A 22651-nucleotide genomic window follows, 5' to 3' on the forward strand; every position below is an offset into this window, starting at 1 on the left:
CCACCACAGTGCTCCCTTGTCAGCTTGAACGGAGTCTGAGGGACAGACAGGAAATAGAGGAGTAGTGGCCTGTGGTACTACGTCCTGCTAGCAGGTAACCATGGTGAAACACTAACTGAACATGACTCAACAGGGCATACAGCAGAGGTGGACATCTCTCTACCTGGAATGTAGGGTTTTGCTTCACCCCGCTATAATAACACACCTGATTCAACTCATCAAGGCCCTGATGAGCATCTGCTCAGTACAATGTCTAAACAAGCACAAAGCATGGGTATTTCCCAACAAGATCTCACGGTTTGACTTGGTTTGTCTTCAGTATTCAACGTTTGTCCGGGGGGATAAACAACACATTTTGACGGTTAAGTTAAGGCATTAATTCCAAATGGCTACGGTAAGGGTTATGGTATTTTGACGGTTAAGTTAAGGCATTAATTCCAAATGGCTAAGGTAAGGGTTATGGTTTGGGATAGGGTTAAAACAACGAGCCGGAGCTCGCGGCTTATGCACATCCGCCATCAATGCCCTAGCAAGCATACCTGGCCGAACATCGATTGTTGCCTAGGATCTCAAATGACCTGGCTGCATTTCCAACAGGAGTGATTCCAGTAATGTACAAATTAACACATTGACCAAGCCTGTTAAAACCAAAATGGTCATGACAATGGTACGTTAACAATGAGTGGAGTGAATGCCTTGCTAGATGTCACAATAGTCTCTCTCTCTCTCTCTCTCTCTCACTCTCTCTCTCTCTCTCTCTCTCTCTCTCTCACTCTCTGCCTCTCCCTCTCCCTCCCTCTATCTGCCTCTCCCTCCCTCTCTCTGCCTCTGCCTCTCTCTCCCTCTCTCTCCCTCTCTCTCCCTCTCTCTGCCTCTATGCCTCTCTCTCTCTCTCTCTCTCCCTGCCTCTCTCTCTGCCCCTCTCTAGTGATCCAGCTCCCTGGAGATCAGAGGAATAACACTGGGCCATGACCTCTGGGAGTTGTGCAGAGAGAGGGAGGGGAGAGGCTGACCTATCCAGCCTAGACCCAGAAAAGTGGAGAGTAGAGTGGTGGACCATTGAAGGGGACCCTACTTGCCCTAAGACCAGGCGGCTCTGCCTTGTATGGACAAGTCTCTCTCTCTCTTTCTCCCTCTCACTCTCTTAATTGCTCTCTCTCTCTCTCCACACTGCCCCCTGCCGCTCAGGTGCGAGCCCGTACTCTGTCCCCTAGTTGCTAGGCAACATGTTCCTTTGGCGGACACCCACCTGCCTTCAGGCTTCAATAGTCTAAATGTGGTCTTAATTGCAAATTGAGTGGGAGAGCGGACAGGCGGACGGACGGACGCCCCCTGAATGTGAAACAGGGAGCACATGCAGCCCAGCTCGCCTTGTGGACGTGGGGGAACTCATCCAGAGGAAGTGACTGGGACAAAGAGCAGAGGAGAGGAGCATAACAGAGGGAGGGGAGCAGAGGAGAGGGAGAGGAGCAGAGGAAAGGGAGGGGAGAAGAGGAGAGGAGAGGAGCAGAGGAAAGGGGGAGGAGCTGAGGAGAAGAGCAGTGGAAAGAGAGCGGAGCAGAGGAGAGGAGCAGAGGAGAGGAGCAGAGGAGAGGAGAGGAGCAGAGGAGAGGAGCAGAGGAGAGGAGCAGAGGAGAGGAAAGGAGCAGAGGAGCAGAGGAGAGGGAGAGGAGCACAGGAGAAGAAAGGAGCAGAGGAGCAGAGGAGAGGGAGAGGAGCAGAGCAGAGGAAAGGAGCAGAGGAGCCGAGGAGAGGGAGAGGAGCAGAGGAGCAGAGCAGAGGAGAGGAGCAGAGGAGAGGAGCAGAGGAGCAGAGGAGAGGAGCAGAGGAGAGGGAGAGGAGCAGAGGAGAGGAGCAGAGGAGAGGGAGAGGAGCAGAGGAGAGGAGCAGAGGAGCAGAGCAGAAAAAAGGTTTCCAAAAGGATTCTTCAGCCGTCTCCATAGGATAATTTTTTTCCCCCAGGGCGCAGGTAGCTTAGTGGTTAGAGCATTGGTCCAGTAACCAAAAGGTTGCTGGATCAAATCCCAGAGCGGACAAGGTAAAAATCTTAAACCCCTTAAAATAAAGCTTTTTTTTGATTCTGGGTAGAACCATTTTGGGTTCCATGTAGAACCCTCTGTGGAACTCAAAACGGTTCTACTTGGAACCAAAAGGGTTCTACCTGGAACAAATAAGGGTTCTTCAAAGGGTTCTCCATTGTGGACAGCCGAAAAAACAGTTTAGGTTCTAGATAGCACCATTTTTCCAAGAGTGTGGTATAGAGGGAAACTCTGCACTAGAACTAACAGTCAAATCAGTTGACATGGTAAGTCCAAAACTTTTGTTGTTGAGCCTGCTATTGCATTTTCAGATGTTAACCATGTTTTCTAAACAGAAATATAAAGGTGTTTTCAGCATTTTAGAGTTGAGGCCTGCCTGCCCACAAACCTATCTGGCCAAAACTCTTGGACAGAGCATATCGGAGGCCCATTCGCTAAATTCAATTACCAGAGCCCTGTACAGAATCCGCAGGAGACAACACTACACTGGATGCTCATTTCAACTCCTCTCTCGCCAAATCCCCAAAGAAATCTCCTTCAGTCGGACAATGCACTTTTTCCCACTTGAAAAAAAGAAAGAAAATCAATATCTGCTTTCAATACATGGGGAAGCCGATCAATATGGCCGGGGCCTTTGTTCCCCATCTCTGGCAAACGGTAAACAGAAACAATGGCATCTGGTTATTCCAGGGTCAGGGTACGAGGGGGAGATAGAACAGGCTCATGGGATGAGGAATCACCTCTCAGGATAGCCACACTTTACACCACAATTTTTTTTAATGTATTCATGGCATGTTGGGACACACACAGTTTACAAACTCCTCTTTTTCTCTTTCTGCTTGGAGAGTGTGAGGTGAAAAAGACAACATGTGTGGCAATAGAGAGAGAGAGAGAGACGCACTTTCACACATTGGGCCTCCCTTGCATCAGCCTTGCCAGAAATATATTTTAAAACCAAACACGCACAACATATGCTATTGCAGGAGAGTCTGAACTCTGAATAAACAAGCTTGTCGAGCAAATCATCCATAGCAAGCGGACGTTACATTGTATTAAGGTAACTAGTGTTTTTCATGAGGTTGTGGTCTTGGTAGTGCACAAAGGCCTCTGAAGCTTCATTAAATTATGCAAACACCAAACATTCAGCTGAGGCCAATTGTGACCCATTATTAGTAGGCAGGGGCAATCACGCTAGGCGGTAGGTTGAGTAATGGTTGAGAAAGGATTATGTCTGTCCACAAAGTAGCCAAATATGAAATAAGACATAAAAGAGAGACATTTAGCAGGACATTTCCTGGTCAGGCAGGGTGGACTGTAGCCCAGTACAGGGCAGGGCAGCCTGGGTCTTCACAGGAACCTCTTAAGGAGATAGTGATGATGGTTTGGGAGGAGGGTTGAAGGGTTAGATGGTTGCTAAACGAGCCTCAGCAATGAGCTGTACAATCACTAATGTTTCCTGTTTCCTGTTTATCCTGTCCTCTCCTCGAGATACCAGTCTAACACTGCTAGAACCGTAGGTGACTGTAACTCCTTTGTTTTTGAGGGTGAAGTGTCGCCCCCTCTCTCTCTCTCACTCCCCCCTCACTCTCAAACTCTCTCTTCTCATCTTCTCCTTAACCATTATTAGTGACTCAATCCTCTAGAGGGCAAACAAACTTTGGAGAAATTCTCCATAACCCACCAAGCAGAACCTATTTTCCTCTCCATGCAATTAACTGCACCAACATTGACAATAATATGATTACATCCACTTTGGCAAAGGAGGGGAGGAGGGAGCAGGATTATTAGGTATCAGCAAGGGGTTGATCGTAATGGTCGCATTTCAGAGAGACCAGCATTTTCTTTCTAGCAAATAGGGAGAGCTACTAAATTCTCCTTAGGCAGTAAAAACCAATGCAGTGGAACCAAGAGAACAAACACAGCCAACCACCCCCCCCCCCTCGTTTTTTCCTTATGTTTTTTTTACTTTGGATCTTTGCTTTTCCCCCCTTCTCTTACCTCCCTCCGATTAATTAAGCCTTTCACGGGCATGTAATTAGGAACATTAGCAAGTCATAAACTTGCCACGAGTTTCTAAATTATGTGCAGGCCCTTAGCAATTTGTTTGTAATTCCTTTTTGGGGTGACAACGGCTCTATGGAGCCCCGTCGATCTTCCTGGTTGCCCACTGTGAACCCCCCCCCCCCCCCCCCCCCCCCCCCCGGGGTGGGTATGAGAGGCCCAAAGCCTGTTGTGTTTGTTAGGGGAGGGAGAGCTGATCCCTAGTCAGTGATGAAGGGTAGTACCTAACAGGTAAACATTTTCTTTCTTTCTTTCTCTTTCTCTTTTTATTTTAGTTATTTTTTTATAGAAATGTATATCATTTATGAAAATACTGTGATAATATACCATTCCATGATAACACATTTACAGAACTGAAGATGAACACACACACGCTCACACTGTTTGTGCTAGTGCGTGTCAGCGGGTTGGATTGCTAAAAACACCATTTCACTCTCTGTCTGTCAAGCTGCCATTGCAGTCACATCAAATAGCATAGGGGAGCAATGCAGGCCCCGTCCCTTTATCTTGTAAAATTCAACACATGTTCCACAATAATTCACACTAACTGTGACAATCTGCAGTGGGGCGAGTGTCTGGCTCCTCACTGTGAGATCAATACTCCACTAATGCTGCGCAAGATTCATTTTTAATTCCCCATTATTTATGGCAGGTATTCAGAGAGCCAGAGAAAGAGAGAAAAGAGAAAAAGGAGCGGGAAATGAATTGGAGAAACGAGGGATGGGATATATAGTCAAAATATGTTGCAGACAGGTTGTCAGAGCATGCTATATGAAAGCCATGAGTGGATAACATAGAGAAGTATTATGAGGGTATGGAGGATGTAGTGTCCAGTGTAGATGTAGATTGGTTTGGGTCATGGATGTCCAGTGTAGATGTAGATTGGTTTGGGTCATGGGTGTCCAGTGTAGATGTAGATTGGTTTGGGTCATGGGTGTCCAGTGTAGATGTAGATTGGTTTGGGTCATGGATGTCCAGTGTAGATGTAGATTGGTTTGGGTCATGGGTGTCCAGTGTAGATGTAGATTGGTTTGGGTCATGGATGTCCAGTGTAGATGTAGATTGGTTTGGGTCATGGGTGTCCAGTGTAGATGTAGATTGGTTTGGGTCATGGATGTCCAGTGTAGATGTAGATTGGTTTGGGTCGTGGGTGTCCAGTGTAGATGTAGATTGGTTCGGGTCATGGATGTCCAGTGTAGATGTAGATTGGTTCGGGTCATGGGTGTTCAGTGTAGATGTAGATTGGTTCGGGTCATGGGTGTTCAGTGTAGATGTAGATTGGTTCGGGTCATGGGTGTCCAGTGTAGATGTAGATTGGTTTGGGTCGTGGGTGTCCAGTGTAGATGTAGATTGGTTTGGGTCATGGATGTCCAGTGTAGATGTAGATTGGTTTGGGTCGTGGGTGTCCAGTGTAGATGTAGATTGGTTCGGGTCATGGGTGTCCAGTGTAGATGTAGATTGGTTCGGGTCATGGGTGTTCAGTGTAGATGTAGATTGGTTCGGGTCATGGGTGTTCAGTGTAGATGTAGATTGGTTCGGGTCGTGGGTGTCAAGTGTAGATGTAGATTGGTTCGGGTCATGGGTGTCCAGTGTAGATGTAGATTGGTTTGGGTCATGGGTGTCCAGTGTAGATGTAGATTGGTTTGGGTCATGGGTGTCCAGTGTAGATGTAGATTGGTTCGGGTCATGGGTGTCCAGTGTAGATGTAGATTGGTTTGGGTCATGGGTGTCCCCTGTAGATGTAGATTGGTTCGGGTCATGGATGTCCAGTGTAGATGTAGATTGGTTTGGGTCATGGGTGTCCAGTGAGGATGCAGACGGTTTGTGGGAGGAAAAGTATGGAAGAGAGGGCAGAGGGGAGGAGAGGTGGGGGAGAGGGCTGAGGGTGAGAGGGGTGGGTCTCTGAGCCACAGTGGGGGCTGACTGGAGGGCAAACGTAACACTCACGCCATCGCTGTTTGTCCCCATAGGGGAACACATTGAGTCCACCACAAAAAAACGCTGACCACCGGAACAACTGATTGATAGGACTCTGTCCTTATTCTACCTCTCTCTCTCTCTCTGGTCTTTATTATAAAACATTTAGAGATACAATTGTGTTGTGGTGTATATTGTGTTTCAGATCCATGTGTCTGTGGTTGTAGGTATGCTCTAGCTGGAAGGGCATGTCAATGAAGTGGGAAATAGAGTCATTAGGTAAATAGAAGCCTTATACGCTCAACACACATTACATCTGAATTTTCATACAGGACATTAAATGTTTTCATCAAATTGTCATCGCACCAAATCTGCTACTGCATTCATATATCTCACAATATGTGTTTTAAATATTGCATAGAGATACAGATCCTCTGACAACGTGGTAATTACTTACTGCACATACACAGCGGTGGCGGTCTGTGTCGTTTAAGATGAGGGTGCACCATTCTTTTTTATGAGCATGGCCTTATTTCTATTACAGCATATTGCATTCACCCAGCTCAATGTAACATCTATAAGTTTAGGTACATGATACTCATATTTTCCATATACCCATCATGAGGTTGCTACAACCTTGCCTATAAATGAAAATGTACAACTTAGGTGCACAGGTTGAGAGAATTTAGAGCAATCAATGTGACAGACATTGACACATTCAGTACTGCCTTGCACAATCTTGTATGCATCTAGCTGATCTAGGGTGTAATCATTAGTCCGGCAGTTGCAAATGAGAGTTTCTATTGGACAAATTCAGGTATGTTTATCCCTGTTTTCCATTTGCTTCCGTTTATGAAACGTTTTTCAACAGAATCGGCGCAATGAATACACCCCTGATCATACGCAAACACAGTTCCCTTTAATAGCAGCCAGATCGTTGTATAATTCCATCTCACATCTACGCGCTCTCTTCCTCTCACCTTATCCCTTTGCTTGTGGATTTCAGTACACAAAACATCAGCTGTCTGTGACCAGGTGAAAAAACCTTTCCAAGACAAACCTTCATATCATAACCGCTAAACGTTACACACAGCCTACATCGTTGCCACCATATTAGCTAACTTAATGTCAACATCAACATATATACTAGAACTAATGCATTAGCAAACCTGCTACAATCATGCAATACAGTGTACAGTTAATTAGCAAGCAGTTTAGCAGTTACACCGGCAGGCCCGGTGGCAATAAATGAATAAAACCAAAAGCTTACCTTGACTTAGAAGAGTTCCAGAGTTGGATAGCCATAGCCAGCTAGGCAACATAGCATCCTTCTCCGTTTGAAACAAGTATTTGAGTAGGCTAAACTAGCTAGCTGCATTTGCTAGCTAAGTAAGTGAAAGTGAAAAAAATACAAAATATAGCTCTCTCTCTCTCTTTCTGTCTTGCTTCTTAATTTTTAAAGAAATTCATTAGTTAAAATCTGTTCAACTATTGCCTTTCTCTCTCTTTGAGTCAACTACTCACCACATTTTATGCACTGCAGTGCTAGCTAGCTGTAGCTTATGCTTTCAATACTAGATTCATTCTCTGATCCTTTGATTGGGTGGACAACGTGTCAGTTCATGCTGAATGTGCTCTGAGGTTGGAGGATGTTGTCATAATTACTGTGTAAGTCTATGGAAGGGGGTAGACTTTCATTGAAAAACTGTGTTTTAATCAATTATTTGGAGCTCCCCAGGGGTGCGTGCTCAGTCCCCTCCTATACTCCCTGTTCACCCATGACTGCATGGCCAGGCACGACTCCAACACCATCATTAAGTTTGCTGACGACACAACAGTGGGAGGCCTGATCACTAACAACGATGAGACAGCCTATAGGGAGGAGGTCAGAGACCTGGCCGGGTGATGCCAGAATAACAACCTATCCCTCAACGTAACTAAGACTAAGGAGATGATTGTGGACTACAGGAAAAGGAGCACTGAGCACATCCCCATTCTCATCGACGGGGCTGTAGTGGAGCAGGTTGAGAGCTTAAAATTCCTTGGTGTCCACATCACCAACAAACTAGATTGGTCCAAACACACCAAGACAGTCGTGAAGAGGGCACAACAAAGCCTATCCCCCCTCAGGAAACTAAAAAGATTTGACATGGGTCCTGAGATCCTCAAAAGGTTCTATAGCTGCAACATCGAGAGCATCCTGACCGGTTGCATCACTGCCTGGTACAGCAATTGCTCGGCCTCCGACAGCAAGGCACTTCAGAGGGTAGTGCGTACGGCCCAGTAAATCACTGGGGCAAATCTGCCTGCCATCCAGGACCTCTACACCAGGCGGTGTCAGAGGAAGGCCCTAAAAATTGTCAAAGACCCCAGCCACCCCAGTCATAGACTGTTCTCTCTACTACCGCATGGCAAGCAGTACCGGAGTGCCAAGTCTAGGACAAAAAGGCTTCTCAACAGTTTATACCCCCAAGCCATAAGACTCCTGAACAGGTAACCAATGGTTACAAGGACTATTTGCATTGTGTGCCTCCCCCAACCCCTCTTTTACGCTGCTGCTACTCTCTGTTTATCTTATATGCATAGTCACTTTAACTATACATTCATGTACATACTACCTAAATTGGCCCAACCAACCAGTGCTCCCGCACATTGGCTAACTGGGCTATCTGCATTGTGTCCCTCCACCTGCCAACCCCTCTTTTTACGCTACTGCTACTCTTTGTTCATCATATATGCATAGTCACTTTAACCATACCTACATGTACATACTACCTCAATAAGCCTGACTAACCGGTGTCTGTTTATAGCCTTGCTACTCTTTTTTCAAATGTCTTTTTACTGTTGTTTTATTTCTTTACTTAGCTACACACACACACACACACACACACACACACACACACACACACACACACACACACACACACACACACACACACACACATACCTTTTTTTTGCACCATTGGTTAGAGCCTGTAAGTAAGCATTTCACTGTAAGGTCTACTACACCTGTTGCATTCGGCGCACGTGACAAATACATTTTGATTTGATGATTTGATTTGATTTATAGTTTTAGCTAAAAAAGGATCACTTTTTTAATGTTTCACTTTTTTTTAAATGAAATTCACTGAGGAGGACTGTCCTCCTCTTCACCCTCTGAGGAGCCTCCACTGATTCAGACAGTGTACTGTGTTCTATTCTTCTAAATGGTTACATGTTTACCTAAATTAAGTGCAGAATTATACTGACCATTGGATTTTCAATATCCTATTCTATGATTACTGAAAAAATTTGGGGTATATTAAAAAAAATGTAATCTCCTGATATTTAATGATTCATGGGAAAATTAGATGTATTACCAAAAAGACCACTCCTTCAAACTGCGCTCAGACTTGACCAAAAAGCAGTAAACATGATTCAACAACTGAAAGCAATTTTGCATAAAGGCAATTTTTTCGCTGAGTGCTCTTATCTTTTTGTCAGTTGTTGTGCTGGTTGAAAAAGCAGCAGGCCCACTGTATTGCTTGGTATTTTTTTATTAATATCAATAGGAGGGTACAGGGGCATCTAACATGACCTAACCATCTAGTCCACATACTGCCACTTGAACAGGCAGAACAAGTGGCGCAATTTTCCTGTTTCATTTGTTGACCACTTGACCATGTGCTTCCCGGGCTGGGGCTCTGGGCAGATGAGCTCTCATTCATTCAGGGCCTCTACCTCTATCTCTGCTTCAGCGGATGAACTGGCCAGCAACAATAGCACAATAGTAGTGAGCACAAAAAAATGCACATATCACCATTCTCCCTCCTCGTCTCTCTCTCACCCTCCTCCTGCTCTCCTCGTCTCTCTCTCACCCTCCCCCTGCTCTCCTCGTCTCTCTCTCCCACCCTCCCCCAGCTCTCCTCGTCTCCCTCTTTCCCTCCTCCTGCCCTCCTTGTCTCCCTCGTCCTGCTCTCCTCGTTTCTCTCACCTTGCTCCTGCTCTCCTAATCTCTCTCTCACCCTGCTCCTGCTCTCCTAATCTCTCTCTCACCCTGCTCCTGCTCTCCTCATCTCCCTATCACCCTCCTCCTGCTCTCATCTCTCTCACCCTCCTCCTAATCTCCTCGTCTCTCTCTCACCCTCCTCCTGCCCTCCTCGTCTCTCTCACCCTCCTCCTGCTCTCCTCGTCTCTCTATATCTTCCTCTTGTTTTCTTCTATTCATCCAGCATCTCCCCCTCTCCATAGCCCAGACAATGGGAGCCTAGCTGCAGCTTGCCACGGGGCCCTCCAGACAATGGAGTCTTATCATGTCGGGGGCCCGAGGGTGCCAAGGTAAATCCTACAACTTGGCAGACCCGCATGCCAACCCAGAGATTCCAGCGTCCGCCAGCATCGCAGCACAGTCTCTCTCTGCTGTATGGCTGCCTTCCACCTCTCTTGCTTGAACACGTTTTCATCCCCACGTTTATTTATTTTTCCCTCTCTTTCTAACTTTTCCTTTCCTATTAATAAGTGAATGGGGTGAGTTCTCCACACACATCAATCAAAACATGTTGAATCCTAGTGAAAGGGGCTGGCTACAGTCTATCCTCCTCCCCCAACACTACAGTCCATCCCAGCCTGGACACTGGAGCCTTAGTAATGGTGGGTGGGGGTTTGGGTGAATGGCGGTGCCATCTGCCCTCACCTTCAGTAGGGGTGACCCCTCCACAGGTGGCACTCCCCTTCATCTATTCAGGAGGGGGGTGGGTGTGTACATAAACAGAGCTGGCATGAAGAGTGATGGGACAGGGCACGCCATCCGCCATTCAGCGTTCATTCCCCCATTCTCCCTCCTCCTCCACCTCCACCTCCCTCCATCCATCCTTTATGGAATCATTTGCATATTGCATAGGCTGTGCTGTTTTTATTGAGGTCATTTTTATCAGTCCTCTGTGGTGGCCCGACACAATAAATTCAGCTTACTCCTGGACAAGGATGATCTTTTTTATCTAATCAAGCTGTTCCACGCTGAATCCATTCTCTTGCCCGCCTTCCAACCTCCCCATGCTCCTATGTTTGTCTCCTTGCTCTCCTCTATCTGTCTGTCTGTCTATCTATCTATCTATCTATCTATCTATCTATCTATCTATCTATCTATCTATCTACCTGTCTGTCTGTCTGTCTGTCTGTCTGTCTGTCTGTCTGTCTGTCTGTCTGTCTGTCTGTATCTCGCTCGCTTGCACTGAAGCGGACAGGCATGTTCATACACACAGACACACAAAACCTGTTTGTCTTCAGTATGAAAAAGAAAATCAATAACAGCTCTATTATTAAACACAAATGGTCCGGAATCTATCCACCCCTCCCCCCATACAAATAGACCCTACAAGCATTGTCTATCATACCGGTTTGAGTGTTGTTAGCTGTGAACACAGTTAGTGTTGGCTGTGTTGTCTGTCTGAACGTCACCATGCGTTAGCTGAACGCTACATCTGCACTGGAGTCTGCACCTGCAGCCCTCTAAGCCCTCTCCTCTTCTCCCTGATCCCCCAGCACTGATCTGAGATCTGATCTCAGGCAGCTGTTCTGGAGGATTAAGCCTCTGAAAACATACTGTTCACCCTCTGAGCGCTACAGAGCTCCACAGGGCCCAGGGCATGGGGCCAGCGTTGAGGCCCACTGAGAGTCATCGTCCCTGGGGAGAGGTTCAGAGAGAGGCCCCTGAAAAGTCTCACGTTCTCCAGCCCCCAGACTCAAGAGGAGAGAGGAGGGAGTTTTATGTACCACAGTAACTGGAATACAAAACTAACCTGAGTCAATGTCAATGTCGTTTGCACCTCGACTGCAACTCATCATGTATCCACCTCTGTTTGTGTTTTTTTTTACCACTAATAGATCACCCTGAGACAACACTCGTGACTGTGTTTTGGGGTCCACTTTAAGTTGTCTCCTATATCTCAGTCAGGGTCACCATGCTGGAGGAGGTATTGATAGTGAGGCAATTAGAGGTATTGTACATGCTAGTGTCAATCCAAACCAGGCATTGGGTTTCACAAGTAACTGAAAAACGACCAAGTGAGAAAGTGAGTTTGACTGAATACAGTCCCTAGTGTCTCAATGCACTAATTTATCCAAAGACTAGGAGTAAACAGAACAGTGCACTGCAGTGGAAAAGGTGGTGATTTTTCTCTTCTGTTTCTAACCTTCTCCTCCTCCCTCTGTCCATCCCGCCCTCCTTCATTTCTTAATTTGTCTAGATGGGGTCATCTCTACAGATTAACTCAGAAAACGAGATCCTAACTGAACGTTCCACAGGGAACATCTATCACACACATCTATCAAGCTAAATGTGTCTATTTGCATTCCTCCTCTTCCCCAGTTTTTAAAGAGAAACAAATCCATCTCTTTTGTGTTTGACAGTCCACATTAAAACTGCAAGTGCGGAGAGGAGAGGTGTGGGACGGCCGCAACTTGTTTCCCACATTGTTGTAGCATGGAATGCAAATAGCCTAGCTTTCCCCTGGTGAGGAAGAGTGAGTAGAAGAGAATATCAAAAAAACGTTAGGAGGGAAATACGCAGAAACAGTGGCAGAGACAGCCACCATGCATGAAAAAGGCGAAAACAGAGGGGGAAAAATCTCCACCTTTGCTCCTCCCACTCACGCCATCACAATATTATAGCAATAATTGCTGGCCAAAATTAAACAAGTAAAACAATGAGCTTGCCCGAGGGGCTGCCTTCCCTCTAAATCAGTCTATGCATTTTAAAAGAAGGTCACCCCCCCCCCCCCTTTCGTTGGATCAGTGACACGTGCGCGGTGCGAGCAGCTGACCTGAGTTTGAATTTAGAGTGTTCATTAATAGGATATTATGCCATATGCTCACTGCACTGTCTTACTCTAATGCTTGGCTCTGACTTGAGAATTTGTAATTAGTGACGGTATAATGAGGGTATTGGAGGGACTAATACTGTGGAGCGCTGCAGGAGGAATAGATTTGCTCATTGTACTGCAGAAGTGCTAGACCATCAGGCCAGGAACCCGGCCACCAGTAAGCGACGTGCAACAACCACACACACCAGACACCCGCTGAATTACAGTGGAGACATTGAACCCACCTCTCCCCAGTACTGACAACAACACAGTCCTCCACACAAGGCGATGGCGATTTTCCCGCTAACACAACTATGCCATGTTTCAGTGGCACTAATTCATTCTTATTCACAGTGATCTTCATGGGCGGTTGTGAAGGACGGATGTTTCAGTTGTTTTTTACTCCTTTATTTTGCTGCTGTGTTGCTGTCCCAGCACTTTCCCTTAATATGATGTCATAATTATGCTGTCCGTGCTAAATGCCTATTGTGTGGCTGGTGCGGCTGCTTACAAGAGCAGCAAACGCACAGATTTTCCAAGTCGCGGCAGTAAATAAATACACACATTGTGGACTACGCAGAGGAGCTATCAACACTGACGACATAAGTCAGGTGCATTGCACCGAGCAGACAACGACAGTTATACACATCGGAACGGTAGGGAACTCAGGGGACTATAACAGCCTGCACACACTCGCGCCTCTACAGCACAGTGAATCACTGGAACTCAATAGCAACATGGCAGATCACACTAATTTATAGGCCAGGGGGGTGACAGAGATGTGTGTGAGTACTTCCACTATGAGCCATTTGCTGACATGCACCCCTCACTGACAGACAGAAGACTGTGTGCGTGTGTGTGTGTGTGTGTGTATGTGTGTGTGTGTGTGTGTGTGTGTGTGTGTGTGTGTGTGTGTGTGTGTGTGTGTGTGTGTGTGTGTGTGTGTGTGTGTGTGTGTGTGTGTGTGTGTGTGCGTGTGTGTATCCCAGGATCATTACGCATTTCTCATATTCTCTAAAAAACTCAAATACTAGTTATAAAGTTCAGTGCAGAGCAGACACAGTGTGAAATAAATTCCACCCGCGGCCCCTGCACATGACATTGCACATAAATATTCAATAAATTAGCCGGGGCCATTTTATAGATTGATCAGTCATCTCTGGCACTCTGTGACAGGCAATGCTGGGGCTGAAATATTAATGCTGACAAATTAGAGATTTCTGAGTAAATGATGTCACATCGCACGGCTTCACTCAAATTTACTCCCTGGCATGAGAGCACATTCACCGGCGTGGTGATGCAGTCCTTACCCACACCCCCCTGCACCATCCCTGCCTCCTCCTCTCTCCTGCCTCAAAATGACATTCATTATTTTATCGTTAAGCAGGACTCCTTCTTTCCTGGTGGAAGACAAAGAGGAAACAAGGAGGGGGAGAAAAATTAACCTCTAAAGGGACAACTCTTGTCCCACATCTGTGTAGTTCGTCTCTAAAGGGACAACTCTTGTCCCACATCTGTGTAGTTCGTCTCTAAAGGGACAACTCTTGTCCCACATCTGTGTAGTTCGTCTCTAAAGGGACAACTCTTGTCCCACATCTGTGTAGTTCGTCTCTAAAGGGACAACTCTTGTCCCACATCTGTGTAGTTCGTTTCATAAAGGGACAACTCTTGTCCCACATCTGTGTAGTTCATCTCTAAAGGGACAACTCTTGTCCCACAACTGTGTAGTTCATCTCTAAAGGGACAACTCTTGTCCCACATCTGTGTAGTTCGTCTCTTAAGGGACAACTCTTGTCCCACATCTGTGTAGTTCGTCTCTAAAGGGACAACTCTTGTCCCACAACTGTGTAGTTCATCTCTAAAGGGACAACTCTTGTCCCACAACTGTGTAGTTTGTCTCTAAAGGGACAACTCTTGTCCCACAACTGTGTAGTTCGTCTCTAAAGGGACAACTCTTGTCCCACATCTGTGTAGTTCGTCTCTAAAGGGACAACTCTTGTCCCACATCTGTGTAGTTCGTCTCTAAAGGGACAACTCTTGTCCCACAACTGTGTAGTTCATCTCTAAAGGGACAACTTGTCCCACATCTGTGTAGTTCGTCTCTAAAGGGCCAACTCTTGTCCCACATATGTGTAGTTCATCTCTAAAGGGACAACTCTTGTCTCACATCTGTGTAGTTCATCTCTAAAGGGACAACTCTTCTACCATTTCTGTGTAGTTCATCTCTAAAGGGACAACTCTTCTACCATTTATGTGTAGTTCATCTCTAAAGGGACAACTCTTCTACCATTTCTGTGTAGTTCATTGTGCCAATTGGAGTGGAGATTTGTGACCGGGTGGAAAGCTCCCATTTAAAAGCATTCAACTCCAATGTGTGTGTGTATGCATATGTTAGCATGCATTGACGTGTGTGTGCAGACTTGTGTGTATTTTGTGGAATGATGAGGGGTCGTGTGTGTGTAGGGTGGGGTTTATTAGTTGTACTCTGGACTTGGATACTCTGGGGACCCAAGTAGAAATGGCTGTGTGTGCAGGATAGGGCAGTATGTGACAGGGTCTCAGGGGAAATACACCTGAATGTCTGAGGTGGTCCCCACTTGGTCAGGAGGGCCCTGGGAAAGAGTCAAGGAGAGGATCTCTTCAAGCTTCTATCACATATCACAGAAATACATTATCATTTAGCAGAGCTCAGAGACATACTTGAGAATATGTAGGGCTACAGATAAATACATGATAATAAACACAGTCTAGAAAACATTAGGAACACCTTCCTAAAATTTAGTTGCACCACCTTTTTCCCTCAGAACAGCCTTCATTTGTCGTGGCGTGGACTCTGCAAGATGTCGAAAGCATTTCAAAGGGATGTAGGCCCATGATGACTCCAATGCTTCCCACAGTTGTGACATCAATAAGGGATCATAGCTTTCACCTGGATTCACCTGGTTAGTCTATGTCATGGAAAGAGCAGGTGTTCCTAATGTGCCTTTGAATGGGTTATGGTAGTAGGTGACAGGCACACCGGTTTGAGTGTGTAAAGAACTGCAACGCTGCTGGGTTTTTCACACTCAACGGTTTCTCGTGTGTATCAAGAATGGTCCACCACCCAAGGGACATCCAGCCAATGGCAGTCCAGTGATTAAAAACAGATAATTGATGAAAGGAAGCTGACACAAACTGTGCAGAGCAACAGAAAGGAAACAGTTCGTCAACTGACAGTCCAGTACAACATTGGTGCCCAAGATCCATACCTTGACCTTACAGAGTCCCACATCTTTCAGCTAAGGAAACACTGGACACTGTTGAATTGAAAAATGGAGAAAACCACATGACTACATGCATCCATCATGCACATCAACATTACAGGTGGTGGTGTGATGGTGTGGGGTTTGTTTTCATGGCACATATTGCCAATCATGTGCATCCCTTCATGGCAACAGTGTATCCATCTGCGTATTGATTTTTTCAGCAGGATAATGCCCCATGCCACAAGGCTAGGCTTGTCCAGGAATTGTTCCACGAACATGACAGTGAATTCAGCTTCCTGCAGTGGCCTGCCCAGTCACCAGATCTCAATCCAACTGAGCATCTGTGGGATAAGATGAAACGAGATCCACTACCAGCCAACTTGACACAACTGTGGGAAGCATTTGAGTCAACATGGCCAGCATCCCTGTGGAATGCTTTCGACACCTTGTAGTGTCCCTACCCTGACAAATTGGGCTGTTCTGAGGGCAAAAGGCTGTGCAACTCAATTTTAGGAAGGTGTTCCTAATGTTTTCTGAACTCAGTGTATATCGGACCACTGAGAAATGCAGCAGAATATAAGATATCACTGAGAAATATTAAAGTATTTATCAGAGGACTGCAAATGGATGTATGAAATCATATGAATGCTGAGAAATGCATGAGAACACTTAAGAGCACTGCTCCATGAATTCTCAGCGCTGCCTTTGCCACTGCCTATGGCAATACATATAAGATTTATGAAGAACCATACATTACGCAAATCATAAGCCAACATGTTTTAAAACTCCTTTTCTCTCATTGAGAACGTACAAATCTATCTCGACTTTACTCAGCAATGTCAGGTCTTTTGGACATAGACCAGCATTGGAACTCTCATGGTCCAGATTTTTGTGATGTAATGGTGTGTTTGGTCTTTGTTGGGATCTTTGTGATGTAATGGTGTGTTTGGTCTTTGTTGGGATCTTTGTAGTGTAATGGTGTGTTTAGTGTTGAAATGCTGAGTAAGACATACTGTACAGCATGGCTCTTAGATATGCATCGGTCCTAAGATTGACCTGTGAGGTATTACAGGGGGAGAGAGAAGGCCCTGCTCAGCAAAAATGCCTGGTTCATCTGCTGCTAGTCAGCCTGTAATGAATGAGCCCCCAGTCTGAAATCAATAGTATCGGTAAGGAATCGTCCACCACCCGACAGCAAAAGATGAGCCAGGAGAAATTCTGTCGATAAACACCACTATGGATGCCCCTTAATACCCCCGCCACACCCGTTTCCTGGGTTTCCTGTGTTAGGTTAGCACTACATGTTTTATCCCTAAGCCCAATGCGGGGGAGCAACGTGGGACACATACAGAGACAAACACAGACACGCACTCATACACGCAGGCACACACACCCAAACCCCTTCCAAACTATAATGTGACAAGCAGCAGCCCCTCAGCCTGTCCTGCTGTATTGAGTATGCATCTCTGTCAGTATGGAGCTGTGAGCGATATAGTCTGACTAACCCCTCTCTGACATGAATCAGGAGAGCAGCACCAAACACCAAGCAGTGGTGAGTTCCTGCAGGGGCAGCCATGGCCGTTTGTGTATTTGAGGCAAAGTGGCATGCTTTCTCCTGACATTTGTTGTGGGGAATGTGTGAGAGCTCAGGACTGGGGTTGATATCACCTGTCTGCACAAATACACCCTCTTTGGTTGGAGATTAAATAGTGAGAGCACAGAGGAGAAGCCAGAGAGAACTTTCAAAGGTGTGTAGCTGTGTGTGAGTATGAATGGTTGAGTGTGTCTGCCATCTTCCTCAGACCCTTCCACCAAGAATGAAGCGGAGGCCTGGGCTCTGGAGATGACTTCTACCATCTCCCCCCAAAAAGTGAAATATCTCAACAAAAAAGAAAGACAGAAAAAAAGTAGGGAAAATATCTGTGGTCCGACTGTCAGCTGTGGTGATGAATGGAAATGGACCTCTCTCCTCTCGCTGCTCTTAATGCAATCACTTCGGCATGGCACAGCTGCCATCTTTGATGCTGGCCCGTTTTTGTAAATTCTGAGCAAATTACTCCGTCAGAACCCGGCGGCGCCTGTCCGTCAGGCTGAAGGGCAGGGAGATGTCGCAGAGACAGGTGACTGACAAGTAGAGGAGGAGCAGAGGAGGAGGGGGAGGAGAGAAGGAGGGAGATTGAGAGAGGGGAGAGGCAAAGGGAGAAATAAAACGAGCAGAGGGCAAAATAGAAAAAGGGGATATTTTTTACCCATCGTCCCTTGGGCACGGCAGTATCAAGTCAATCTGGGGGCTAATTGGTGTCAGGGCTTGAATCCTATCTCCTTGAGAGACGAGCAGAAGGTTGATGAAGTTGGATGTACAGGATGATAGGGCACAACAATGGCAGGCAGGAATAAAGGCTGCTACCACGAAGCTCTCTTTCCTCTACGAGAGCATACTTCTGACCTTGGCCTTGTCCTTGCCACTCACAACTTTCTCTCTCTCTTGCTCCCTCATTCAACTTCTTTTCACAATACATTCTCTCATTCTTTCATTCTGTGGCTGCCAGTGAATCTGACCGTCAGAGAATATTTTTTGCTTCCCAAAATACTGTAATCTTAAAAGGTGAGGTAAAGTGCATGAACATATAATATTGAAATGTGATAAACATGTTAGTTGGTGCGAATTAAATTTTGAGGGAAGCATAGAGCGATCCCATTATTCGTCAGAGGTAGAGACAGCTCCACTATAAATTATATCTAATGAGGCAGAGGATTTGGTCTGTTTTTGACGGGCGTGTTGACAGGACCCCTTCGTCTCTGTCGCAGCCCTGCCCCTATTCATGATGCAACAGGCTCATCTCTGGGCCTCTGTGCCGCCTTCGCTCTCTACTTCACGTGCTCAGAGCGAGTGAGACACCGGTGATATGTGTTATCACAGAGGTGCCGGCAGCTGTCAACAGGTACACGGCGGCAGGTCTTACCACAGACAGGCAGGTGATACCTCAACGCAGGCTGGTGGAAAGCTTAATGCTCCGCTCTCCCCAATGCCTCCCCCCAAAACCCCTTGCTTTCCGACACAACATTAACGCATAGTGCTGCCACAGAATGGCAGAAAATTAAGAACTTGAATTTGGAATCAGACACACAGCGAACACGAAACACATGAAAGGGAGTGAGGTGTATTTTTGTTCTCTCTCTGTAGTTCTATGAAGGCTATGATAAGAAATACGATATCTCTCGGGGTCTGTGGCTCTCTGCTTGGTGAACAATGGGGCGATTGAGGGACTCGTCTGAACGCACCATATCAAACCATGCCCAGGCAAGGAGTGAGAAAGTGAAGGAGCTAGAGATAAACAGATGAAAGGAGAGAACAACAGAAAGTTAGAAACAGAAGAAGATGGATAAAAGTGAGAGAAAGAGAGAGTGTGAGGGAGAGAGGAGAGAGGAAAGAGAGCCATGTTGTGAGCACCCAAAGTGGTGGTGGTCGGTCAGAGACCCAGACACTTGCAACTCCTGACCTTTCACAGCAGCCCACCATGGATAAAGATAATTAGCCCAGTCAACTCACTTAGCCCGACTACCCCTCTGACTACCCCCTCTGACTACCCCCTCTGCCACCAGCTAAACCCCAGCACCCAAATAGAGCTCAGTTCTAAAATAAACGCCTGCCACAGACACATACTGCAATTAAAACTGTCTCATCCCTGCTCTCAAAACAGCAACACACATGGACCGACAGCTGACACACTCACACAGACCGACAAAGTTACACACCCAGGCACAGGCCCAACAAAAACACCAGCATGAGAAGGGAAGGATGGAACTGGACTGGCATCTGTCTGTCCAACTTCCATCATCCTCTCTGTCTTGCTTTTTCCAACTGTATCCTTCTCTTTCTCACTGTCTCTCTCTCTCTCCAATGCAGTTCAGATTCATTGCTAGTGCAGAGGCGGACAAGGACGTGTGAAAACATCCAACGTTTTGAGGTTTCTTTTTAATTATGGCAGATTAAGAGATTTAGCATCCCATCTCAAGACCACAACTGTCAAAACAGTTGGCAGGAAAAGCCCATTCTCACACCTCCCCCTTCCTCCACCCTACTAGCCCTCAGCCTTTGAGCCGCATGCCAGTCCACCCTTCCGAATTCATGAATACAGAGCTGTGTGAGTGGGCATATTTTAGAGTCAAATTTGTGTGTTTGTGCACATGCATGTTTGTGTGTGCAATGTTGGAAGGGGGTTTGTGTGGGTGTCAGTCCAACATGGCAGGTGACAGTTGCTCTTCATATTTCAGTTTTTTCCTCGATAACAAAGTTTAGATTTGTTAGTTAGGCAGTTAGGTGAGCACTGTGTGAGGAACCTGAACTGTGTCTGCCCTCAAGTTCAGCCTTAAAGAAACAGCAGCTGTCTGCTACTTGCCTGCCTTCCCTTTGTCTCTCCATCTACTGTGAGAATCCCTCCCACAACCTGCATGTCCCTGTGTAACCTCTGACCTTAACCGCTGCACTAATACCTCCAGCTGCCAATGTCATGGCCTGACAGGTTGGCAGCGGGGCCTTTGTCTCTGAGGTTCTCTCCCTCTCTCCCACCCCTCCCCCCACCCCTCCAGAGAGAGAGATAGATAAATGATTTCTATTTGTCCTCTGCGGCGAGGAAAGAAGTTATCGATACAATCCGCCAAATGATGTCAAGGATTTGTCAGCAAAGCTTATGAATGCCAAAAACACCCCCCACCCCCCTCCATCCCCCTCAAAAACACCTCTGCAGGCCAGGAAGATTGAGAGCCAGGACACTTTATTGATTCTACCCTCCCTCACCACCTCCCCCATCACCCTCACCTTCTTAAATGGAAGCTCAGTCTACAAAGGAGAGAGCGGCAGCTTTTGTGTGCTAAAATGTGGCTAAAAGCTGTCTGTCTGTGGTGTTCAGGAAGGTAGGGATTGAATTCGATATTGTGGAGTTGACAAAGGGAGGCGTGGGGTGGGACGGTAGGAGAGCAGAGCCGATGGCATTGAGGAACGTCCTGACGGTGGGTACAATGCCTTGGCCATGAAGGCTCTGTGGCTGACAGAGAAAAGGAGAGGACAAGGAGAGGGGGTAAAGCAAGATAATCTGACTGGCAGAGACCGCAGTATGGAGAGCAAATGGAGGGAGGAGAAGAAGGGGATGGAGGGATGGAGGGAGGAGAAGAAGGGGTTTGAGGATGACAACAGATGACGGGGAAACGTGTACAGAAAAAGGTGATGTGCAGTGTTCAATTAAATCAATACAATGAATGTATAGTTTGAATTCAAATTAAATATAAAATGAAGTCCATAGCATAGTACAATTCTTTACAATTGGTCCAAAATATAACAAAGTATCATTGCCACTCTATCAATTAATGTGATTTGTTAAACCCAGGTTATGAGGGAGTCTCAGGTGATACACATTCTTCCCTCTGCCCTATCCTGTCCTGTTCTCTTCACGGTACAGGAGAACACACAAGGACTCCCTCCCGTCTCCCGTGGTAAAGGTCTTTGGCAAACACTGCTCTGATTAAAACAAACAGGCCAGTGAGCCTCTCTGTCGGGGGGCGACAGGGCAAACAGGCCCCACGCAGCAGGAGGGCCTGAGACAGAAGCAGAATCACACTACAGACAGACAGTACTGCACTGAGTCACAACGAGGTAGTATAGCTCTGAGGGGCTGAGACAGTGACAGGTCAAAGACAGAGGTGTGACACAGCATGGAGTCACAGACAGCACAGTGTGGAATGAGTCATAGCAGTCCATTACAGACAGTACAGAGTTTAAGACAATCATCTTGAGTAGCACACACTGCCACTAATCCACTAACAGTGACCCATCACTAGCGGTTACAAACAATATAGAGCAAAACAACACAATAGGGGAGTCACAAACAAAACAGTCACAGACTAAACAAAACAGTTACAGACTAAACAAAACAGTCACAGACTAAACAAAACAGTCACAGACTAAACAAAACAGTCACAGACTAAACAAAACAGTCGCAGACTAAACAAAACAGTCACAGACAAAACATTGTCATTAAGTCATTGAGTCACAGAACTCTTTACACAATGGACATGTTATGCTATGTTGCCTTCAGGCCCGTCTACTACCTCAGTGTCCTGAGCAGAAAGGGGATGTGGGATTAGTGGGGGCCATCATCACACGTACGATGGTTGTCATTTCTCGATGCACCCAATGGTTTTAATGTCTTGGCTTAAAACAGCATGGGATCCTGCCAAGATTAAGTATCGGATCTCAAGGCATTAGGCGAGCATGTGAAATCACTCTCGATGGTCTCATTCTCCCCTAATTCAATTAGGCTCTTTCCCAGAGAAGAGAAGAGCAGGCTGGGACCAGACATTCTCTCTCTTTTTTCCCCCAAGGAGACATGGAGTGCAGACCAAGGCTGCGTGCCCGAGGTGTTGGGGCTAAAACCCAACTCCCTGTACCTAACACCATCCTCCCTTCCTTCCTCCATCCCTTTCTCCCCCTCTCCCTCTCGCCCACCGCCCTCTCCGCACGCTAACACCCCGATAAACATCTGATGCCGAGGGG

This window comes from Oncorhynchus clarkii, chromosome 27 (assembly GCF_045791955.1).
Source record: "Oncorhynchus clarkii lewisi isolate Uvic-CL-2024 chromosome 27, UVic_Ocla_1.0, whole genome shotgun sequence".
NCBI lineage: Eukaryota > Metazoa > Chordata > Actinopteri > Salmoniformes > Salmonidae > Oncorhynchus > Oncorhynchus clarkii.